At 38.2% G+C, this 18,180-nt stretch overlaps 1 protein-coding gene across 1 annotated transcript in view; it reads right to left on the reverse strand.

Moving 5' to 3' along the window:
* cdh23 (cadherin-related 23) overlaps positions 1-18,180 on the reverse strand; it is a 465,229-nt gene that overhangs the window by 370,625 nt on the left and 76,424 nt on the right. The window lies entirely within an intron of this gene.

Below are 18,180 nucleotides of genomic sequence, written 5' to 3' on the forward strand. Positions count from 1 at the left end.
CTCATAGAGTGTGTGATACTGTGATTGCCTATTTATAGGGTTTCAAAAGTTTCTTGCAAAGCCAAAGGGAAAAAAATTGTATCAAACTCATTTTCATGCCAGGATTTCTGTTTAATTTCAATGAGTCCAGTCATGTTATCCCTGGCTGTTAAAATAGTTTAACATTTTTTTCTCATACAGAACTTTTTCACTGTCCTACCAAAAACAGGAATTCAAGAACACAAATTTACCAGGGCTGTGCTAGCAATATAATGGCAGTGCTGTTCTGAAAACGGCAAGGTAAAATTCTATTCAAAGAGGCCAAACAGGGTAAGGTAATAAAAAGCACAAAACTTGCTATAGAACTAGTAAAAATGGCAACCAAACAATAGACAGAATGTGTTGGCAACCTGTTTTAGAGAAAGCATCCTATTGGTTCCTATAGGTTACTAGACTTTGCCAAACTTTGTTATCTTAAAAGTGTTGCAAACAGGGTGAATAAAAAAGTTTTAATAAGTCTGTTACTTGCTATTGCTTTCATTTGGCCCCTTGGTTGTTTGCAACATGACTACTCTGTACAAATACATTAGAGGGGATTATAGGCAGATAGGGGGTGTTCTGTTTTCCCATAAAAACAATCAGTGCACCAGAGGCCACCCCGTTTAGATTGTAGGAACAGAACTTTCATTTGAAGCAGTGTAAGTGGTTTTTCATGGTGAGGGCAGTGAGGTTGTGGAATGCCCTTCCTAGTGATGTGGTAATGGCAGATTTTGTTTATGTCTATAAGAGGGGCCTAGATGAGTTCTTGAACAAGCTTAGTATCCAAGGCTATTGTGATACTAATATCTACAGTTAGTATTGATGTTGGTATATATAGTTTATGTATGTGAGTGTATAGATAGGTCAGTATAGGTTTGTGAGTGCTGGGGTTACTTGGAAGGGTCGAACTTGATGGACTCTGGTCTTTTTTCAAACCTATGTAACTATGTAACAGGCAATGCAGCAGTTTAGATGGGAGAAATTATAGCCAAAAATGTCTGCTCATAGGGCTGCATCTAATATACTGATAGAGATCCTGTATTTGTGAATTCTTATGTCCAAAGGTTTAACTCAACTTTAAAGAAGTTGACGACTTCGGAGACACGTCAGAAGTATCTTAAGCATTCATGCAAGTTAATTGTGCTTTTTTTTTTTTTTCTAAAACAGTCAAGATTTTACAGCCTCACTGCACTGGATGGGGGAAAAAACAGGAAAAAAAATATAATTTTTTCACCAATTCTTTTCTTCTTAAACTCGATAATAAATAAATTGGCCTTTTACTGTGAGTTTTGAAAGTGGCAAAAGCCAAACTTCTTGTTGTTAACCCAGCTCATGTTCTTCGTTGACAGTAATGCAGCCGATTCCGGCTTTCCCAGGCAGCTAGATATGTTGATTATGCATTTTACTGTAAATGCTGTGTGATTTGTTTCCATTTTAAATCTGCTTGCCGAAGTTTTGCGATCTGTCATTGAACCGTACATAATATTAGGATGAGCCCTGTAGGTACTCTGTATGAGATCCATTTTTTCTCCTTAAGGATTCAGACAGGCTACTGATTTCACTAGATAATCTCCATTTATCTTGTCTGTGCTTTCATATGCTCTTTCTATCAATGCCATTGTTTGCTCTCTTTCTGCTGTGTGAACGGAATTTGACCCCCAGCCTTTTCACTTCCATCTTTCTTTTTACAATGCAAAGTTGTGTATCAGTGCGGCTGTGATCTCATAACCCGGCTTGTGTTGGGAGGACAAATGCAATTAGCCTCAGTGCTTCTCCCTTGTCACAAACCTTTGCCTGACTCTTACACTTGCCTTTTCTTCTGGGAGATTAGATCTGACCAGGAGCTTTTGGAGAATGACAGGAACAGTTTTTTAAAGCACTCTTCTTAAGGTTGTAATTTCAAGTCAGACTTTCTGTGGAGCAGGCTGATTACATTCAATGCCCTGTGAACATTTTAAGTGGTGTTTTGATTTTGCTCTTGCTTTTGCTATACACTAACAACCTGTATTATTGAGCTTAGAATAAAACTCTGTCTCACAGCAAGGAGTGGTATGAGAGAGTGAAAAATACAGTACCAGATAGTACTGAAAGTGTGTATTCTGTCCTTGTTCACACTAAAGGTGGCCATACACGTAAAGATCCGCTCGCCTGGTGAGGGCGCCAAGTGAGCGGATATTTTCCCGATATCCCCCATTGGGGGAATTTAGGCTAATTCGGTTGTTTGGCCCTGGGGCCAAACAATCAAATTATAACGACTGGAATAGCCGCAGTCAGTTCGGGGACCCCATCAACGATCCGATGCGGTGCCCGATCTGACTGAATTTTTAACCTGGCTAATCAATATCTGGCGATTTCAGGCCAGATATCGGTCGGGCAGGCCAGTCGTTGTTTCCCCTACATGAGGCGATTAGCTGCCGAATCGGTCCAAGGGACCGGCATCGGCAGCTACAATCGGACTGTGTATGGCCACCTTTAGGAGCAGATTTATCAAAGTGTGAGATTAGAGTTTACCACTGAAAAATTCTCCCACTTTCTATTCATTCCTATTGGATTGTTAGAAGCATATTTATCAATGGGTAAAAGTTACAGTTTACCATTTGATAAATATGCTTTTACATATTAGGGTCCTGTTTATCCAAATTTGGGATCTTCAGAGATCCATAGGGGTTGATTCACAAAAGTGCGTTAAAATAAGTGCTATTCATAGCATGTGGTAAAAATTTTATCGCTTCTTATTTTTTGCGACTTAACGCACGATTCACTAAAAGGACACGTGTCATAATTAAGACGCGGTGTTCTCTACGTTATTTAACTCGTGATGAGCGTATTTCTTGCATTAATTCCCACCGCGTGCGTTATATTAGCACACTATTTTACGCACGTAACAATTATTTTCGGAAAACTACTGTTCTGAAAATTACCATTTCCCTGAAAACTGGAGGCTGCATCACTCTAGGGCCAACACATAAATCCCACTGCAAAGTCCATGTTGTGTTGCCAAAAACTCACGGACCACAATTTTCTTTAAGTACCGCCTACCCCAAGTAGGTGTTAATATTCGCACAGACTAATGCGATATTTAGCGCTTTTAACACTTCATAAGTGTTTGTGAATCATGTGTTAGTATCTATGCAATGCAAGGTAAAAAACGCATGCGTTTTTTTGCGCATAAGCGTTATCGCACTTTAGTGAATCGGCCCCATAATTCAAGAAAAATAATTGTGAAACAAACATGTTCCCAATATTTGTCTGAACTCAGTTTTAACTTTGGGAAAAAAACTCAAGAATTAAAATGAAAATATTTGCCGACTAAAACCTGGTGTCTAAGTCAATGGGAATCAACATTCAAGTTATTTTATTTTTTAAGTTAAAATTTTATTTTTTAAGTTAAAATTAAATGTTTACCTAGATGGCATTTTTTTTAGTGCAATTTGTTTTTTTTCTCATTCTGTTTTTTTTTTTAGGGACTGAAAAAACTTGGCTTGAAAATTGCTAAATAGGCCTCTTTGTTTACACAGATTCCAGTCCAAATGAGTTTATTTTCCTGAAATAACTATTCAGAAAAGGATATACTGCAGGATATGTTGGATATGTTGTCACACCTAAGTTGCATTGTACAACACTATGTAAGGCCACATTCGCATCTGTATTTCTACTGTGACTCTGATTTAAATTTAGCCTATCTGGATCATGGTACTGCCATGCATTATGTCGGTTCTTTTAGTTTCATCACCACAAACAATGCCTTCTGGATACAAGTTTTACAAGTAGCCAAAACAATAAAAAAGCTATTCAGTCAAAAAAGAAAAATACCAAAATAGTGCTTAATATACAGTACTTTCCAGGATAGCACAATAAAAATCATTTATTCAAAAAGTGCATTTGAGATTAACCATCCCTTTAAACAACATTAAAATCATTAAAGGAAAGGGGGCTACGCCGCAAAATGCCTGTGTGTCTAATACACCATTAATATTAAGAAGCCACTGTCTGTGCTTTGCTTTCATTCAAAGGAAAAAAGTAATTGAATAAATATTAAGGGGCACATTTACTAACCCACGAACGGGCCGAATGCATCCGATTGCGTTTTTTTCGTAATGATCGGTATTTTGCGATTTTTTTCGGAAAAATGTCGCGACTTTTTCGTTACTAATACGATTTGTGCGAAAAAACACGAGTTTTTCGTAGCCATTCCGAAAGTTGCGCAAAATCTGGCGATTTTTCGTAGTGTTAAAACTTGCGCAAAAAGTTGCGCTTTTTTCGTAGCGTTAAAACTTGCGCAAAATGGCGCAACTTTTCACGCAAGTTTTAACGCTACGAAAAAATCGGCAGATTTTGCGCAACTTTCGGAATGGCTACGAAAAACTCGCGTTTTTTCGCGCAAATCGTATTGGTAACGAAAAAGTCGTAAAGACGCCGAAAAAAACGCAAAAAATACGAAAAAGTCGCAAAATGTTCATTTTCAGATTCGTGTCTTAGTAAATGTGCCCCTAAGTGTCCATGCTCCCATATAGATATACTTCCATTTGCCTCTTTTTAACGCCTTAATTGGTAGAGCTTTCCCAGTTAATACGCCAAATCTATACAATACAAGTCTCTATACTGTTACGTACTTGTGACAGAAAGCGGTTGTTTTTACTGTCCATACCTTGGAGGGCTTCAGGTACATTTCTTACCCCACTTATTACTCTCACCAACCATGCACAATCTCTATCCTGCCTTGCAGGCTCTAAATACCGATGAAGTGCTCATGAGTGTAACCGTAAGTGTTGCATGAAGTTAAGGTATTGTACAATGTTGCCGTGATCTTACCAATCAGCATAAGTTTACCAGATGATTAGGGACTATTTGCATGTTGTTGCATGGCTATGTAGCTCTTCAAGCTGTATTTACTAGAAGAGTCTTATTCATTTTGTTTGATACCCCGAATTACAAATAGCTTTTTTGGCCAGGCCATTTGTAGAAAATATAAGATAATAGGGGTCATAGTTATTTAGTATGTCAGTACAACAGTACAATGGCACCATATAAAAAGCAATAGCCAACTGGTTTATTTTCAAGACCTATATATTTTGACACATAAAGATCCAGTTGTGCTAATGTTTCCATATAAGGATCCTATTAAGCCCACTGCAGATGTACATTGACCCTTATTGGGATACCTGAGTGATTAAACTCATTTATTTATGCCCACAGACATGGTGGGCAACTTGCCACAGTGAGTTGCACATAACACCATTTTCATAAAAGGCATTTGTGTCAAAATGTGCTCTTCACACTCCTGAATATTTGCACTTGGCATTGCTCTGTCCTTCCTGCCTTCCGTGCTGCTGCACCTATTGACAGGGGAAACCTGGAGCTACTTGCACCTCCTTACTAGGCAGAAGTTCCAGGGTTTCCTTTCGTGCCCTGCATCAACAGGTTAGAGCACTTGTGCCTAAAGAATTGGGAGCAGACAGTGTGGGACTGGCCCACCAGGATACCAGGAAAACTCCCGGTGGGCCCAGGTGTCAGTGGGCCCTCCTGCTCCTGATCATTTGGTCTGTTTCATGGTCATTCCCTATTCCTAAATGAGAACAAAGAGGAGAAATAGATGGATGAATAGATGCTAGCATGTAAATAAATGAGACTAGGAGAATAAAGAGGTTGGGCAAGGAACGGAGAAAACATAGTTTGGAGAGTGGGCCTACGGTCTAAGGTTTTCTGGTGGGCCCCTGAGGTCCCAGTCCAACACTGGGAGCAGATATCACTTGCACAGAGAATACTGGTAATGGAACCAGACAGACAATATTTGGTGCAACAAAGCACATGTGCAGTTGCATCCATTTTGGCGAATTGAACACAGTTGTGCCAGGCACAGCACAGCTGACTCGACCTGTTACTCAAAATTACACTTTTGCCCCCTGCTGCAGATGTAAATGTGCCTAGAGATACCCTCAGTGTAACACCAAGGATCAGTTGTCTCGAAGGAACACCACTTCATTAAAACAGCACAATGAATTTAATATTTACTTCTGCAAAATATATTCCTTTAATAAGTTTGGATACTCATTCACTCTATTTCCCAATAAATGTCAAGTAAAATAGTGAGTATAAATAATTCTGCACAGACAGCTATATTTACCTACACACTTGTAACTACAAAACTGCTATGATACAATTAAATATTAGTGCAGATAAAGTATCACTTTCTGTGGCCATCAAAAATGAATAGAACACTTTTAAAGTATACTGTAACAGGAATAGTACAGGTTTTTAGGCATAGGAGTTGCACTGCCCTATGTATATATCTATTGAATATGGCAATTGCTCCCTTTTGTTTGTTTTTTTTTGGTTTTTTTTGCGAGTTTGCCTGTAGCACCTCACTCGTGCTATAACAGTCCCTGAATCTAATTATTCTCTTTCTATGCCTTTTCTTTGTTGCTACAAATCGGTAGTAATGCGGAAAATAATTTGTACATTGGAGCTGCTGCTTTTCTCTTCTTCTGAAGAATAGCAACTGGCGTTACTGCTCATAAAGAAAAATAATGGATATAATAAATCTGCTTCCATGTCTTTTTAATTATGTGAGTTAATGTTTCTGCTAGCATGTTATAGAGGTAATTCTGAAGATACCTCACCTAAGAATGAAAGATATCCTGCAGTCAATAGAGTCTGACGTTAAAGCTTTCCTAAGTCATTTCATGAAACCTGATTAGCCAACATAAAGCATAACACAATCTAGTTACAAGGCTTCAAAAAGTAACACAAGAAATGCAGAGTTCTGTCACCACTAAATGCACATAGAAAGAACATGTAACATTTTCTTTTCATAATGTATGACATGTAATTTAAGCTATGAACATGTCATATCAATGATATATTATTTGCTTTAAATAATTTATATTACAAAGGAAACGGTACTATAAATGTAGCATCAGAGAAATGCATTATGCGTTATATATTGGTGGAACCTCAAGAAAACAGTGTAAAATAAGGGAAAACTTAAAATTGTGGTGTGTAAAATTGAGGTTTCACACACACAGGCAAACATGCAAAAGCCCCAGGTTTTTTTGCATAATGCAGAATTTGTTCTGGGAATGACCAGGACATTTTAGTCGCAAGGGGGCAATGCACTTGGTGCAATTGCTCTCTGCCTACTGAAACTGACAGAATTGTGAGGAATCCCCTCAGAAAAATTTCCGGTGTTTAGCTTAGAAGCTATGTATACCTCCGATTTTTCAGGCTCAAGTGTGCTGTGCCTATTGATTCTAGGCACAAAGAGAACCTGGTCCGGAGGTGGCATTAGCTTTAGGGTTCCCTTAATAGGAGCAGCAAGGCCCAATTCAGAATGGAAGGGTGGAAGGACTGAGCCATGCAACTTTATGGAAATGCAAGGAATGCATTTTGGTGCAAATACATTTAATGAAAGTGGTATTATGTGCAACTGACTACAGGAGAATTGTGAAGACTACGCTTTTGGACATAAATGCATCCTATCTCACATTTCTCTAAGTTTTAAAGACCCATGCACAGCAGTCTGTTTACTATAAGAATGATTACTATTATGAATGGTTTCCTTCTACTCACATTCTACTTTTTTCCAGTGGGTGCTACAGGTTAAATAACCGAAAACACTGAAGACTTTCTAAGCAGCAATTCAGTGACATAAAGGAGATGTTATAACAAACTCTTAGGCAAATGAATGGACATTATTCAAGTTAACATGGCTTTGAAATATTCCTTGTATTAATATGAATAACATAACTTGGGGATTATTTAACAACCCATTGCATTCAGTCTTCTGTGTATAATTCTGTAAAGTTGCAAGGATAACATTGCAGATGAACAGCCAAAGGCATGCCTGAGGCTTCCTCAAAGTTAGTCTATGACCAAACACATTAAAAAAACCAACCGTTTTTCAATTATTTCAGCAGGAAATAGTGCATTTATGTTACTAAACACTAAGGTAAAAAATCACAAAGCTTTAAACAAAACAAATAAGAGGGAAGAATCCTAGGAATTCATTAAAGGTCAAAACAACACCTAACTAATCACTGTTATGGACTAATAATCTATCTAACCCTTTACACGACATACTATATTTTATAGTATATATAATATTTATGTATTTGCTACTCACCAATATTTGTACCTGAAACCATAACATAAAAAGCTTACTGTCATGGGCTTGTATGCTATCACCATTTATCTTGTTATTATAACTTTATTTACTGTGGGTGGTTCAATGACATGTGTTACAGGATATACAGGGTTAAATTATTCTGTTTATTTGGATAGTAATCTTGTTATATCCTTTAGATGCACTGCTGCCATTCTGTCTGCTGAACCTAACCCCCTTCAATATGTGAGCTCCATCCCCTGCTGGTTATCAGGAAAAGGGATAAAATATATGATTTAGGAAGTATGTTGTATTTGGAGTGACTGGGCAGTTTTGGGGAGACTTAGGAAGAGGAAGCAACTGGCAGAATGAGTCATGAAGCAAACTAGTAAACAGGAAAATGCCAAGGTAAACACCAGGTAATTAATGCAAAGGACAGGACCTGGGTAGGACAGGACAAAATGTAAGAAAGAAAGTCATAGGATCAGGAAAAAGCAATCATAGCTGGGAAACTTAGATTATGAATATTCCTGACAAGGCTAAAAAGAGACAGAGCAGCACTGGTATCTTTGGAAGGGAAGGAATGGGTGGAGCGCACAGTCAACAGAAGTGGAAGTGAGCCATGGGTAGGGGTGGGTGGCTCTCCTCAGACAATGTTCCACCCCACTCCCCCCTCAAGTGTAGAAAGATAGGCTAGTATGTTTTATTCAACTGTCACAGCTAGCAAGAGAATGCATGCAATTTGGGGGCTTATGCCTGGATTTATTATGGCTATGTAGCTGACTGGAATGTGCTATATGCTTTGCGGGCACAGGTCTCGTTAGGTGGTAAATTGGTTGCCTATTTTAACTTGCACATTGTACCACTCTGGGTTAGATGGCTGGCATGATAAGTAGACCAAGAAGACATGTGTTGGTGGTGCAGATATTCTGATATAGTCAATTTATATAAGTAAATAATCAGTAAAACAACCATGCGTATATTTGCTTATAGACCCCAACCTGTCCCATAAGCATAAGTAAAAAATTAAGTGAAAGTATACAGATCATATTTCTTATAAAGGCCCCTTGGATGAAGTGTCTGCAAAGTGTGTATCCAAAACTTCTCTCTCCTCTGGAGTTGTAAAAATCTGTTGCCCCTTCCTGACATGGGAGGTAACAGACTCTGAGTCTGAGCGCAGCAGCGGTATGTCATGCTGTACAAAAATGACCCAGAACCTGTAACCAATAACTTATTTGCTAATAGCAGATTATAGCCCGAATAAGTTGTATAGTTTCCCCTACATACAAGTCTACGTAGGCACTAAGATATGTTTGAATATGTTTATATATGTTTAATATGTTTATTCTGTAGAAATAACTTTTTGGTGCAGTAGCATTTATAGAGATGCAGAGAGCCACAAACACATTTTAATGAATCTTGGATGTAGTTTATCTTGGTGGTTTCATGTTCTCCCTTTTTGCAGGCTATAAGCAAACATGGGGGGGTTTGTGTCTGTTCAATAATTGTTCTCTGCCATTACAGGCTCCTTTTTTTGGGTAGCTCACTCAATAGAGAATGCTTGGAAAATGCTTGGGAAATTATGGGACGAACAAAAAAGGTATAAATATAATGAGTAAAATCTTCATGCAAAATTAGAAATAAGCATACTGAAGAAACCAATGACCTCTGTCTCTTAATATTTTTGTGAGATAAATAGTATATTGAAAATTATTTAATAAAACACACTATATATATATATATATATATATTGTTATACATGGAACAAAGTATTTGGGATAACTGTAACGTTGCATTATCAAGACTATATAAGCAGTTGTGGTGGTTTGTTATATATTTCCATTCAATATTTGTTAAATACCATTGGGGCCCTAAAGAGAATACCTACAGTATTCAGAAGGCTGGTGGTGTATTCTGTATCTGAAAGAAAAACAATAGCTGAACTTCTTTTTTAACCACTTTTACCTGAAAGAAGAACATTTGTCAATAAGGTCCAATGAAGTTAACGTTAGATTCTGTATAGTTCAGTTTCTGGAAGGAGTCTAAAGCTACTATCTCTAAAGTAAAATGTATCTTTTCTACCTTCTCCGCAATGCTTAGTTTTCCCATGTGTCCAACATGGTATATTTAAAGATCTACAAAAGTTTTGACAACGATGCATACAATATTAAATATATTTCACTTCAATGAGCAATTAAATTAATATTGCTACAGAAACCGCACAAAATCACAGAAAATTAGTGTTGTGTGATGTTCTGATTACATTTTTTCCAGGCCTAGTAGTATTCATATATTTTTTTTTTAATTTCAGTTAAACCTATTAGCCTGCAGGCATTTTATTGAATTAAAGTTTGTAGCAGACATGCAGTCCTAAAACTATTTGTAACAAAGACATTTTATATGCCTTAAATGAACAATAAAGTATCATTCTTAGTTAAATAGGTTAAATAGAATGTTGCACATATTCCTGAATCAATTTGTGCATTATCAGTGCTTCAGCACTGGTACAAGCATATCTCTCAAATCAACTGAAACATTACAGCAATACAATGAAAAAACTTTCCATCTTCATAAAAGGGTCATGAAAACCCTGAACATGCTACAGCCATGGTTTGAGCCAATGTTTGTCCAGTAAAGGAAAGCCCTGGGGCTATAAGCGCAGGGGCTACATGACAAGTGATCCGAATGACCAGCAGCCAGATTATGGTTTATGTTTAAAAATTGGCAGAATCAGGTGTAGCTGTCATTGGGTGAGAAGCAATGAGTCAAGGCAGGGGAAAGCTGGGCTGGGGGTGGAGAAGGATAGGGATGTGATGTCACAAAAGAAGCAGTTCACTTCCTATCTTCTAAGCAGGTTGAAACATCACATATTTTGTGAAATGCCAGGAGATTCTCTTCTTTATGTTCTCATACTATCTGTTAATAACCAAATGTATGCACTGTTATATTGTGGTATCAGTAACATTATACTTGATCCAGGGAATGTTTCCAATCGCCATTTTTAAAAAACAAAAAAAAGGGGGGTCAGGGAGGAATTTTTTCACTCTTGAGGCATAATTGGCACAGGCTTCAGGCTGGGTTTTGCCTTCTTCTGGATGTCACAGCAGTGGTAGTAACTTGCCAGGGTACTGCACCGGAAAAAATTAGAAGAGGGAGATCTCAAGTCTTCAGTGAGGAATGGCGGTGCATAGTAGCGTTCTTTTATGGAATTCTGGCTGTGAATATTGCCTTGGGGTGAGGCTGGCAAGAACCTATTTATAATGGCTGTGGCCATTTTATCCATTTCTGGCTCCTGGTGTTTCATTAAGGTATGAAAGTGAAGGGTCAATTGAGTTTCGAGAAAAAATGTACTACATACAAACATAGAAGAATTTGGCCAAATAAAAATTCTTTCCCCTTTATACAGTAGTTCCCAACTCACTCAATCAGAATGCCCTGAGTGTAACTCAGAAAAACTCAAAGTACTTTTAGCTTGTGCTGATTATATTAAGAGTTATCATTAAATACTAGAGACCATTATGTATTATGTATTGTTTAAAATTAGTTAAAATTAATTAAAATACATTTACTATATGTATAAGAGTGTTCTCCTCAGCCTGGTCTTATTGTACTTGTCTGTATTGCTGCTAGTTTCTAATAAGCTTCCCCTAGGCAAATATACAGTAACATGATCTGAGTTTTTAATACAGCTTGATCCAGGTAATAGAAACAATCATTTATATATTTAGCCAGTTTGATGCCTGTTTAGCCTCTAACCACCATAATTATCTAAAATGATCACAGTTCAATTATTTGAATCCTAATATTAATATATTACCTTCCAAATGATTCCTTTTCTATTCATAAACATGATTTATGAGATGTCTGATTTTTCTCTAATGAGATTTATATAAATGCTCACTACTTACTACTGACAATAGGGCGTGAGTTAACACCGTGTGGCTTATGTTTATAACAGATTTATTATCCCAATGGGGCTGATGACGGGGAGATCAAACATGTATCTGGGTTTATAGCTATCATAGTTGATTATGAAACAATAATACATTAAAGAATACAATCACCTGTTTATTAAAGGTCCAAGAAATAATGTTCCATTCATTTTTTAAATAAATATTGAAACAACACAAAAAGTTGCACAATGCCCCACACAGTGTGCAAAGTGAAAAAAAGGCTGCAATTTGCCTTTTCTTTTGCACTTTGCCCATTGCCTAGGGAATTGTACCCAAAGGCAGGTGATAAGCACAGGGCTGGGCTGTGTTTCCAGATGCTGCTCTATGCTGCTAATTAAGCACTAAGGGGTGTGCCCTGGCATTAACCCTATGGGGAATTTTTCGTGGAGAAATTTTTGCAGAGTTACAGTCATGGCCCAAATTGTTGGCACCCCAGAAATTTTCCAGAAAATCAAGTACTTCTCACAGAAAAGTATTGCAGTAACCCATGTTTTGCTATACACGTTTATTACTTTTGTGTGTATTGGAACAGAACAAAAAAAAAGCAGCCCCAAACAAGTTCCAAAGAAATTCAAGCTGTCATGCAGGCTCAGGGAGCATCTGTGTCAGCACGAACTATTCATTGACATTTAAATGAAATGAAATGCTATGGCAGGAGACCCGGGAGGACCCCACTGCTGATACAGAGACATAAAAAAGCAAGACCACAGTTTGCCAAAATGTACTTGAGTAAGCCAGAATCCTTCTGGGAAAACATCTTGTGGACAGATGAGACCAAGAAAGAGCTTTTTGGTAAAGCACATCATTCTACTGTTTACCGAAAACGGAATGAGGCCTACAGAGAAAAGAACACAGTACCTACAGTGAAATATGGAGGCTCAGTGATGTTTTGGGGTTGTTTTGCTGCCTCTGGCATGAATGTGTGCAAGGCATCATGAAATCTGAGGATTACCAAAGGATTTTGGGTTGCACTGTAGAGCCCAGTGTCAGAAAGCTGGGTTTGCGTCCGAGATCTTGGGTCTTCCAGCAGGACAATGACCCCAAACATACGCCAAAAAGCACCCAGAAATAGAGATGTAGCGAACTGTTCGCCGGCGAACTAATTCGCGCGAACATCGGGTGTTCGCGTTCGCGCAAATTCGCGGACTTTTGCTGATGTTCGCCACTTTGGGTTCGCCGCGTTTTTTTTTGGCGCCGCGTTTTTTCGCCTTGGTTTTTCCGCCGCGTTTTTTCGCTTCGTTTTATCGCCTATGCATATACATAGGAATAGCTTGCGTTTTTTTTTGGCGTTATTTTTTGGCGTTTTTTTTTTTGGCGTTTTTTTTACAAAGTATTTTTCAGAGAAGTTTTTGCCCTTGATCCCCCTCCTGCATGCCACTGTCCAGGTCATGGCACCCTTTAAACAACTTTAAAATCAGTTTTCTGGCCAGAAATGGCTTTTCTAGATTTTAAAGTTCGCCTTCCCATTGAAGTCTATGGGGTTTGCAAAGTTCGCGAATATTCGCGAGTTTTGGCGAAAGTCCGCGAACGGGTTCGCGAACATTTTCGGCGATGTTCGCTACATCACTACCCAGAAATGGATGGCAACAAAGCGCTGAAGAGTTCTGAAGTGGCCAGCAATGAGCCCTTCCAATAAGAGAGACCTGGAGCAGTTTGCAAAGGAAGAGTGGTCCAAAATTCCCGGTGAGAGGTGTAAGCAGCTTATTGATGGTTATAGGAAGCAACTGGTTTCAGTTATTTTTTCCAAAGGGTGTGCAACCAAATATTAGGTTAAGGGTGCCAATAATTTTGTCCAGCCCATTTTTGGAGTTTTGTGTGGCATTATGTCCAATTTGCTTTTTTTCCTCCCTTTCTTGTTCTGTTCCAATACACACAAAGAGAATAAACATGTGTATAGCAAAACATGGGTTACTGCAATACTTTTCTGTGAGAAATACTTGATTTTCTGCAAAAATTTCTGGGGTGCCAACAATTTGGGCCATGACTGTATATCTTTTTTTTTGCATATTTTCTTTGTCCCATTACTGGCATGATATTTCCCAAAAACACTACACAACTTATTAGCTTTGGTTGGTAAATAAACCTCAGTCAATGCAGGTACCCTACTATACCTACTATATGGAGACTGTGGGGTCACAACTAATACTTATAAAAATACTGAACACTACAGAACATGACCCCCTATCTCTCCTATATCTCTTTCCGTTATATCCAAATGAGGGCAAATAAAAACTTTAGCGTTGCCTTGAATCCAACTGCGTATATAGAGGTGATCTTGCAGGTAGTGCCTGAATTTTCCTTTTTCACATTTTCCTTTTGACCATAATGCCACTTCTGTAAAAGTATTGCTTTACCTGACACTGTTTCAGGCTGTCATATTCATTATATTGAGGATATATAGGGTGAAAATGGAACAAAGCTCTATATTTAAATGTATATGATTTTTAGGGACATATTTACCAAAGAATAAAAATATAGCAAACTCCAAGGGACTGATTTATAAAACAAAAGCTATATCTTCAGTATGAATATTTAACCAACAGATAATTTATATTATAATAAGTGACCTATTAAAGAATCTTACCATAATGGCATATATATGGCATACTAACTGTATGTAGGTATTTATTTATATAGCACTATAGTTGTATAAATTACTTTACAAAACATAGCTTTATATGTTATTTTAATTTTTGTAATTCCATGGAAAAAATTTAAAAACCATGACAACATTTGTGAAATTCATATTCTTTTCATTCCACTTCTTAATTTTTTTGTGTTTTTTTTAACTGACTAGACGTTTGTGGTTTTAGTGAAAAACCTCTAAAACCATGAAAATTAGAATGTTAATAGATCTGCCTCTTAGTCTCAAGTGCAATGCAGAAGAAAAATGGACATTATCCTGACCCTTTTTGCACACATGTAACATGTTTCTCCTGTTTTCTAGGGCCATTCCCTTGCTTAGGAAACTTGTCAAATAAATCCCCTAATCCAGTGCTGTCCAACTTCTGTTGTACCGAGGGCCGGAATTTTTCCGACCTACGTGGTGGAGGGCCGATAATGGAAGCCAGTTTTGACCACTCCCCTTTTTGAAACCGCACCCACTTGAAACCACACCCATGTTATCACATGACCATACCCATATTAATGGTTGTAGTACAGCAAAAACCTGCCATACTCTGCCTTCCCTACCCTGCCTGTGTGTGCCATACTCTGCCTTCCCTACCCTGCCTGTGTGTGCCATACTCTGCCTTCCCTACCCTGCCTGTGTGCCATACTTGGCTGGTTTGTGCCATACTTGGCCTGTGTGTGCCATACTCTGCCTTCCCTACCCTGCCTGTGTGTGCCATACTCTGCCTTCCCTACCCTGCCTGTGTGCCATACTTGGCTGGTTTGTGCCATACTTGGCCTGTGTGTGCCATACTCTGCCTTCCCTACCCTGCCTGTGTGTGCCATACTCTGCCTTCCCTACCCTGCCTGTGTGTGCCATACTCTGCCTTCCCTACCTTGCCTGCATGGGCTATACTTTCACTGTGTTTGCCATTCTTGGTTGGTTTGTGCCATACTCTGCCTGTGTGTGCCATACTCTGCCTTCCCTACCCTGCCTGTGTGTGCCATACTCTGCTTACCCTATGATGCCTGTGTGTATGGCAGCATACAGTGACACAATGCTGGCACTGCTCCTACAGTCTGCACAATAACTATATATTAAAAAACTTTTTAATTGCAGTACCACCTCAGTATATTTTCTTTTTGTAGTATGCAGGGATTATTTGTGGGTTTCTACTGCTCCTGAGGTGTGAACAGGGGAACAATGGGGGTGATTACAGCCTGAGCCTGAGGTGTGAACACTGCAGGGGGTGAACAATGCAGAGATTAAAAGGTGTGAACAACACAGGGGATTACATATTTAAACAATACAGGGGGATTACAGCCTGAATCTGAGGTGAGAACCATGCAGGGGGGGGCAGTTAATCACAGTACTGATACCATTTAAATCTTACACAAGAGTAAGCCATCAAAGCAGCCAGACAGGTGGGGGGCCACACAGAGGGGGGTCGCGGGCCGCCAGTTGGACAGCACTGCCCTAATCCATTTATTGCCAGTAAAAGAAGTGGCTAAAAATTAAGCACCTCAAACCATTAAAAAGGCAACAACCACAAAATACGAAGCACCCACAGTTCAAGTGGAAAAAAATTAATTGACAAGAGAAACGCATCGATTGAAACAGAGCATATTTATAAAATCCTTCTGAAAAAAGTACATAAGGTGACTAGTCTTTCTAGCTCTGTTGATGAACCGATAATAATACAATGGGCATGAGACAGGAGCCTGGGTTACCTTGCTGCAGCGTCAGCTATTGCTCAGACTTCTCTTAATGATCTGTGTTTAGTCGCCCTCTATTACATTAGTAGCAGAGGTAAAGGGCTCTGCTAAAGATTTCCCTGTGATGGCACAGTTAATGTGCTGTGGCTAGTTAATGAGCAAAATACTGTCTGCAACAAATAAAGCACAATTAGATTGTTAAGGGGGGGTCGGAAACAACTTTCTTACAAAATATCATATCATTTGGCAAGTGAGTAAGTGCAATATCAGCAAAGACTGAATTGAGAATAATTATATGTTGTCTCATAAAGTCTTGTTATGCAATATGTTTATTGAATTTCAATCCTTTGATTTTAATTTTATAATGAGATGCCCTTGCATATTTTTTTTTTAAATGTTAATTAGATTGAACATAAACCTATTGTTGCACAATGCCTGGGAAAAAAACTTTTGTTTGTAGGTTGCCTAAGAACAATATCATTTTGCAGCCATGTAGGATTAAATGTGTGTAATAAAATGCACTATAACACCCTAACATGCCTAAGATTTTAATGATAAAAAATTAAAGAGACAGCCCCTAGTGGTTGGTGGCAAAGAAGTTCACTACTTTTTTATATTTAAAGAAGTCCTCATCTGGGGCTGTCAAATGTCTTCTCTCCAAGAAGGAAGACAAGGAAGACTCCTCTACGCTAAATCAGGTAAATGAAGATGCATTCAAATATTAAGATTATAATCCCAAAAGTGTGCAAGCGGTGCAACTCTCCAGTTGAATCACTGGGTTTGGGTGCCTTGCCCCAAACCTACAGCTAGAGGGAAGCAGACCAACCATGTCCACAAAATTTGGACAGGTACTCCAAAGAATCTAATGATGACGGTTCAAATAAAGTAAAAACATATATTTATTTTTATGGACATGTTTATTATTACATGTCCATAAAAAAGTCTAATGCATTTAATGATGCATGGGTTAAATTTATTATAGTGTGTAAGCCAACATCACCAATGATATTGTCCATATCAACCCAATTAGGTTTGAATATTCACCTACAAGTTAGAAAAAAAAAAAGCAAAGATCTGATTGGTTACTATGGGCAACATCACCGGCAATGCTGGCTTACATACTATAATAAATATACCCCACATGCTATATATACAAACAGCACACATCTGTATACAAAGGGGAAACAGACAATCAGAACATCCAATGGGAGGGGAAAAAAGAAATAAAGAGCATTTCCTAGTCATGACTGGCACAAGGACATGCCATTCACAAAAACGATAAAGCTTGGCGACATGGGCTTATTCTTATAAACTTCCCATAGGTGCAGTTTCATGCACAGAGCTGGATCTCCAAAGTAAATGCCAATAATCCACCCATAGAGAAATATCCATAGACTCCATAGAGAAAGTTACAGTAGAAGAGACAAAGCTATACAGATGTATATCTTTTCATTCCTTTTATTGTACATTTAATTCCAGAGCATCAAATGATAAGGCAGAAATATAGAAGTATACAACAAGCAACATTATAAAGTCATTTCATAATGTGCCACAAAAAGAACAGATGCATAAAATGCATTATAACGTTGTCTAAAATTTTAATTTACATGATAAAAATTAAAGAGGCTGCCCCTAGTGGATGGTGGCAGTTATAGTTGAACACCTGCTGGTAGAGCTATCAATGGATATTAAAATAATTACCAATACAAGAAAAATACCAACACTGCTTTGTTTCTTTACAAATGACAACCAATAAAAAGCCACATATAACAACAACACGGA

This window comes from Xenopus tropicalis, chromosome 7 (genome assembly GCF_000004195.4).
Source record: "Xenopus tropicalis strain Nigerian chromosome 7, UCB_Xtro_10.0, whole genome shotgun sequence".
Lineage (NCBI taxonomy): Eukaryota > Metazoa > Chordata > Amphibia > Anura > Pipidae > Xenopus > Xenopus tropicalis.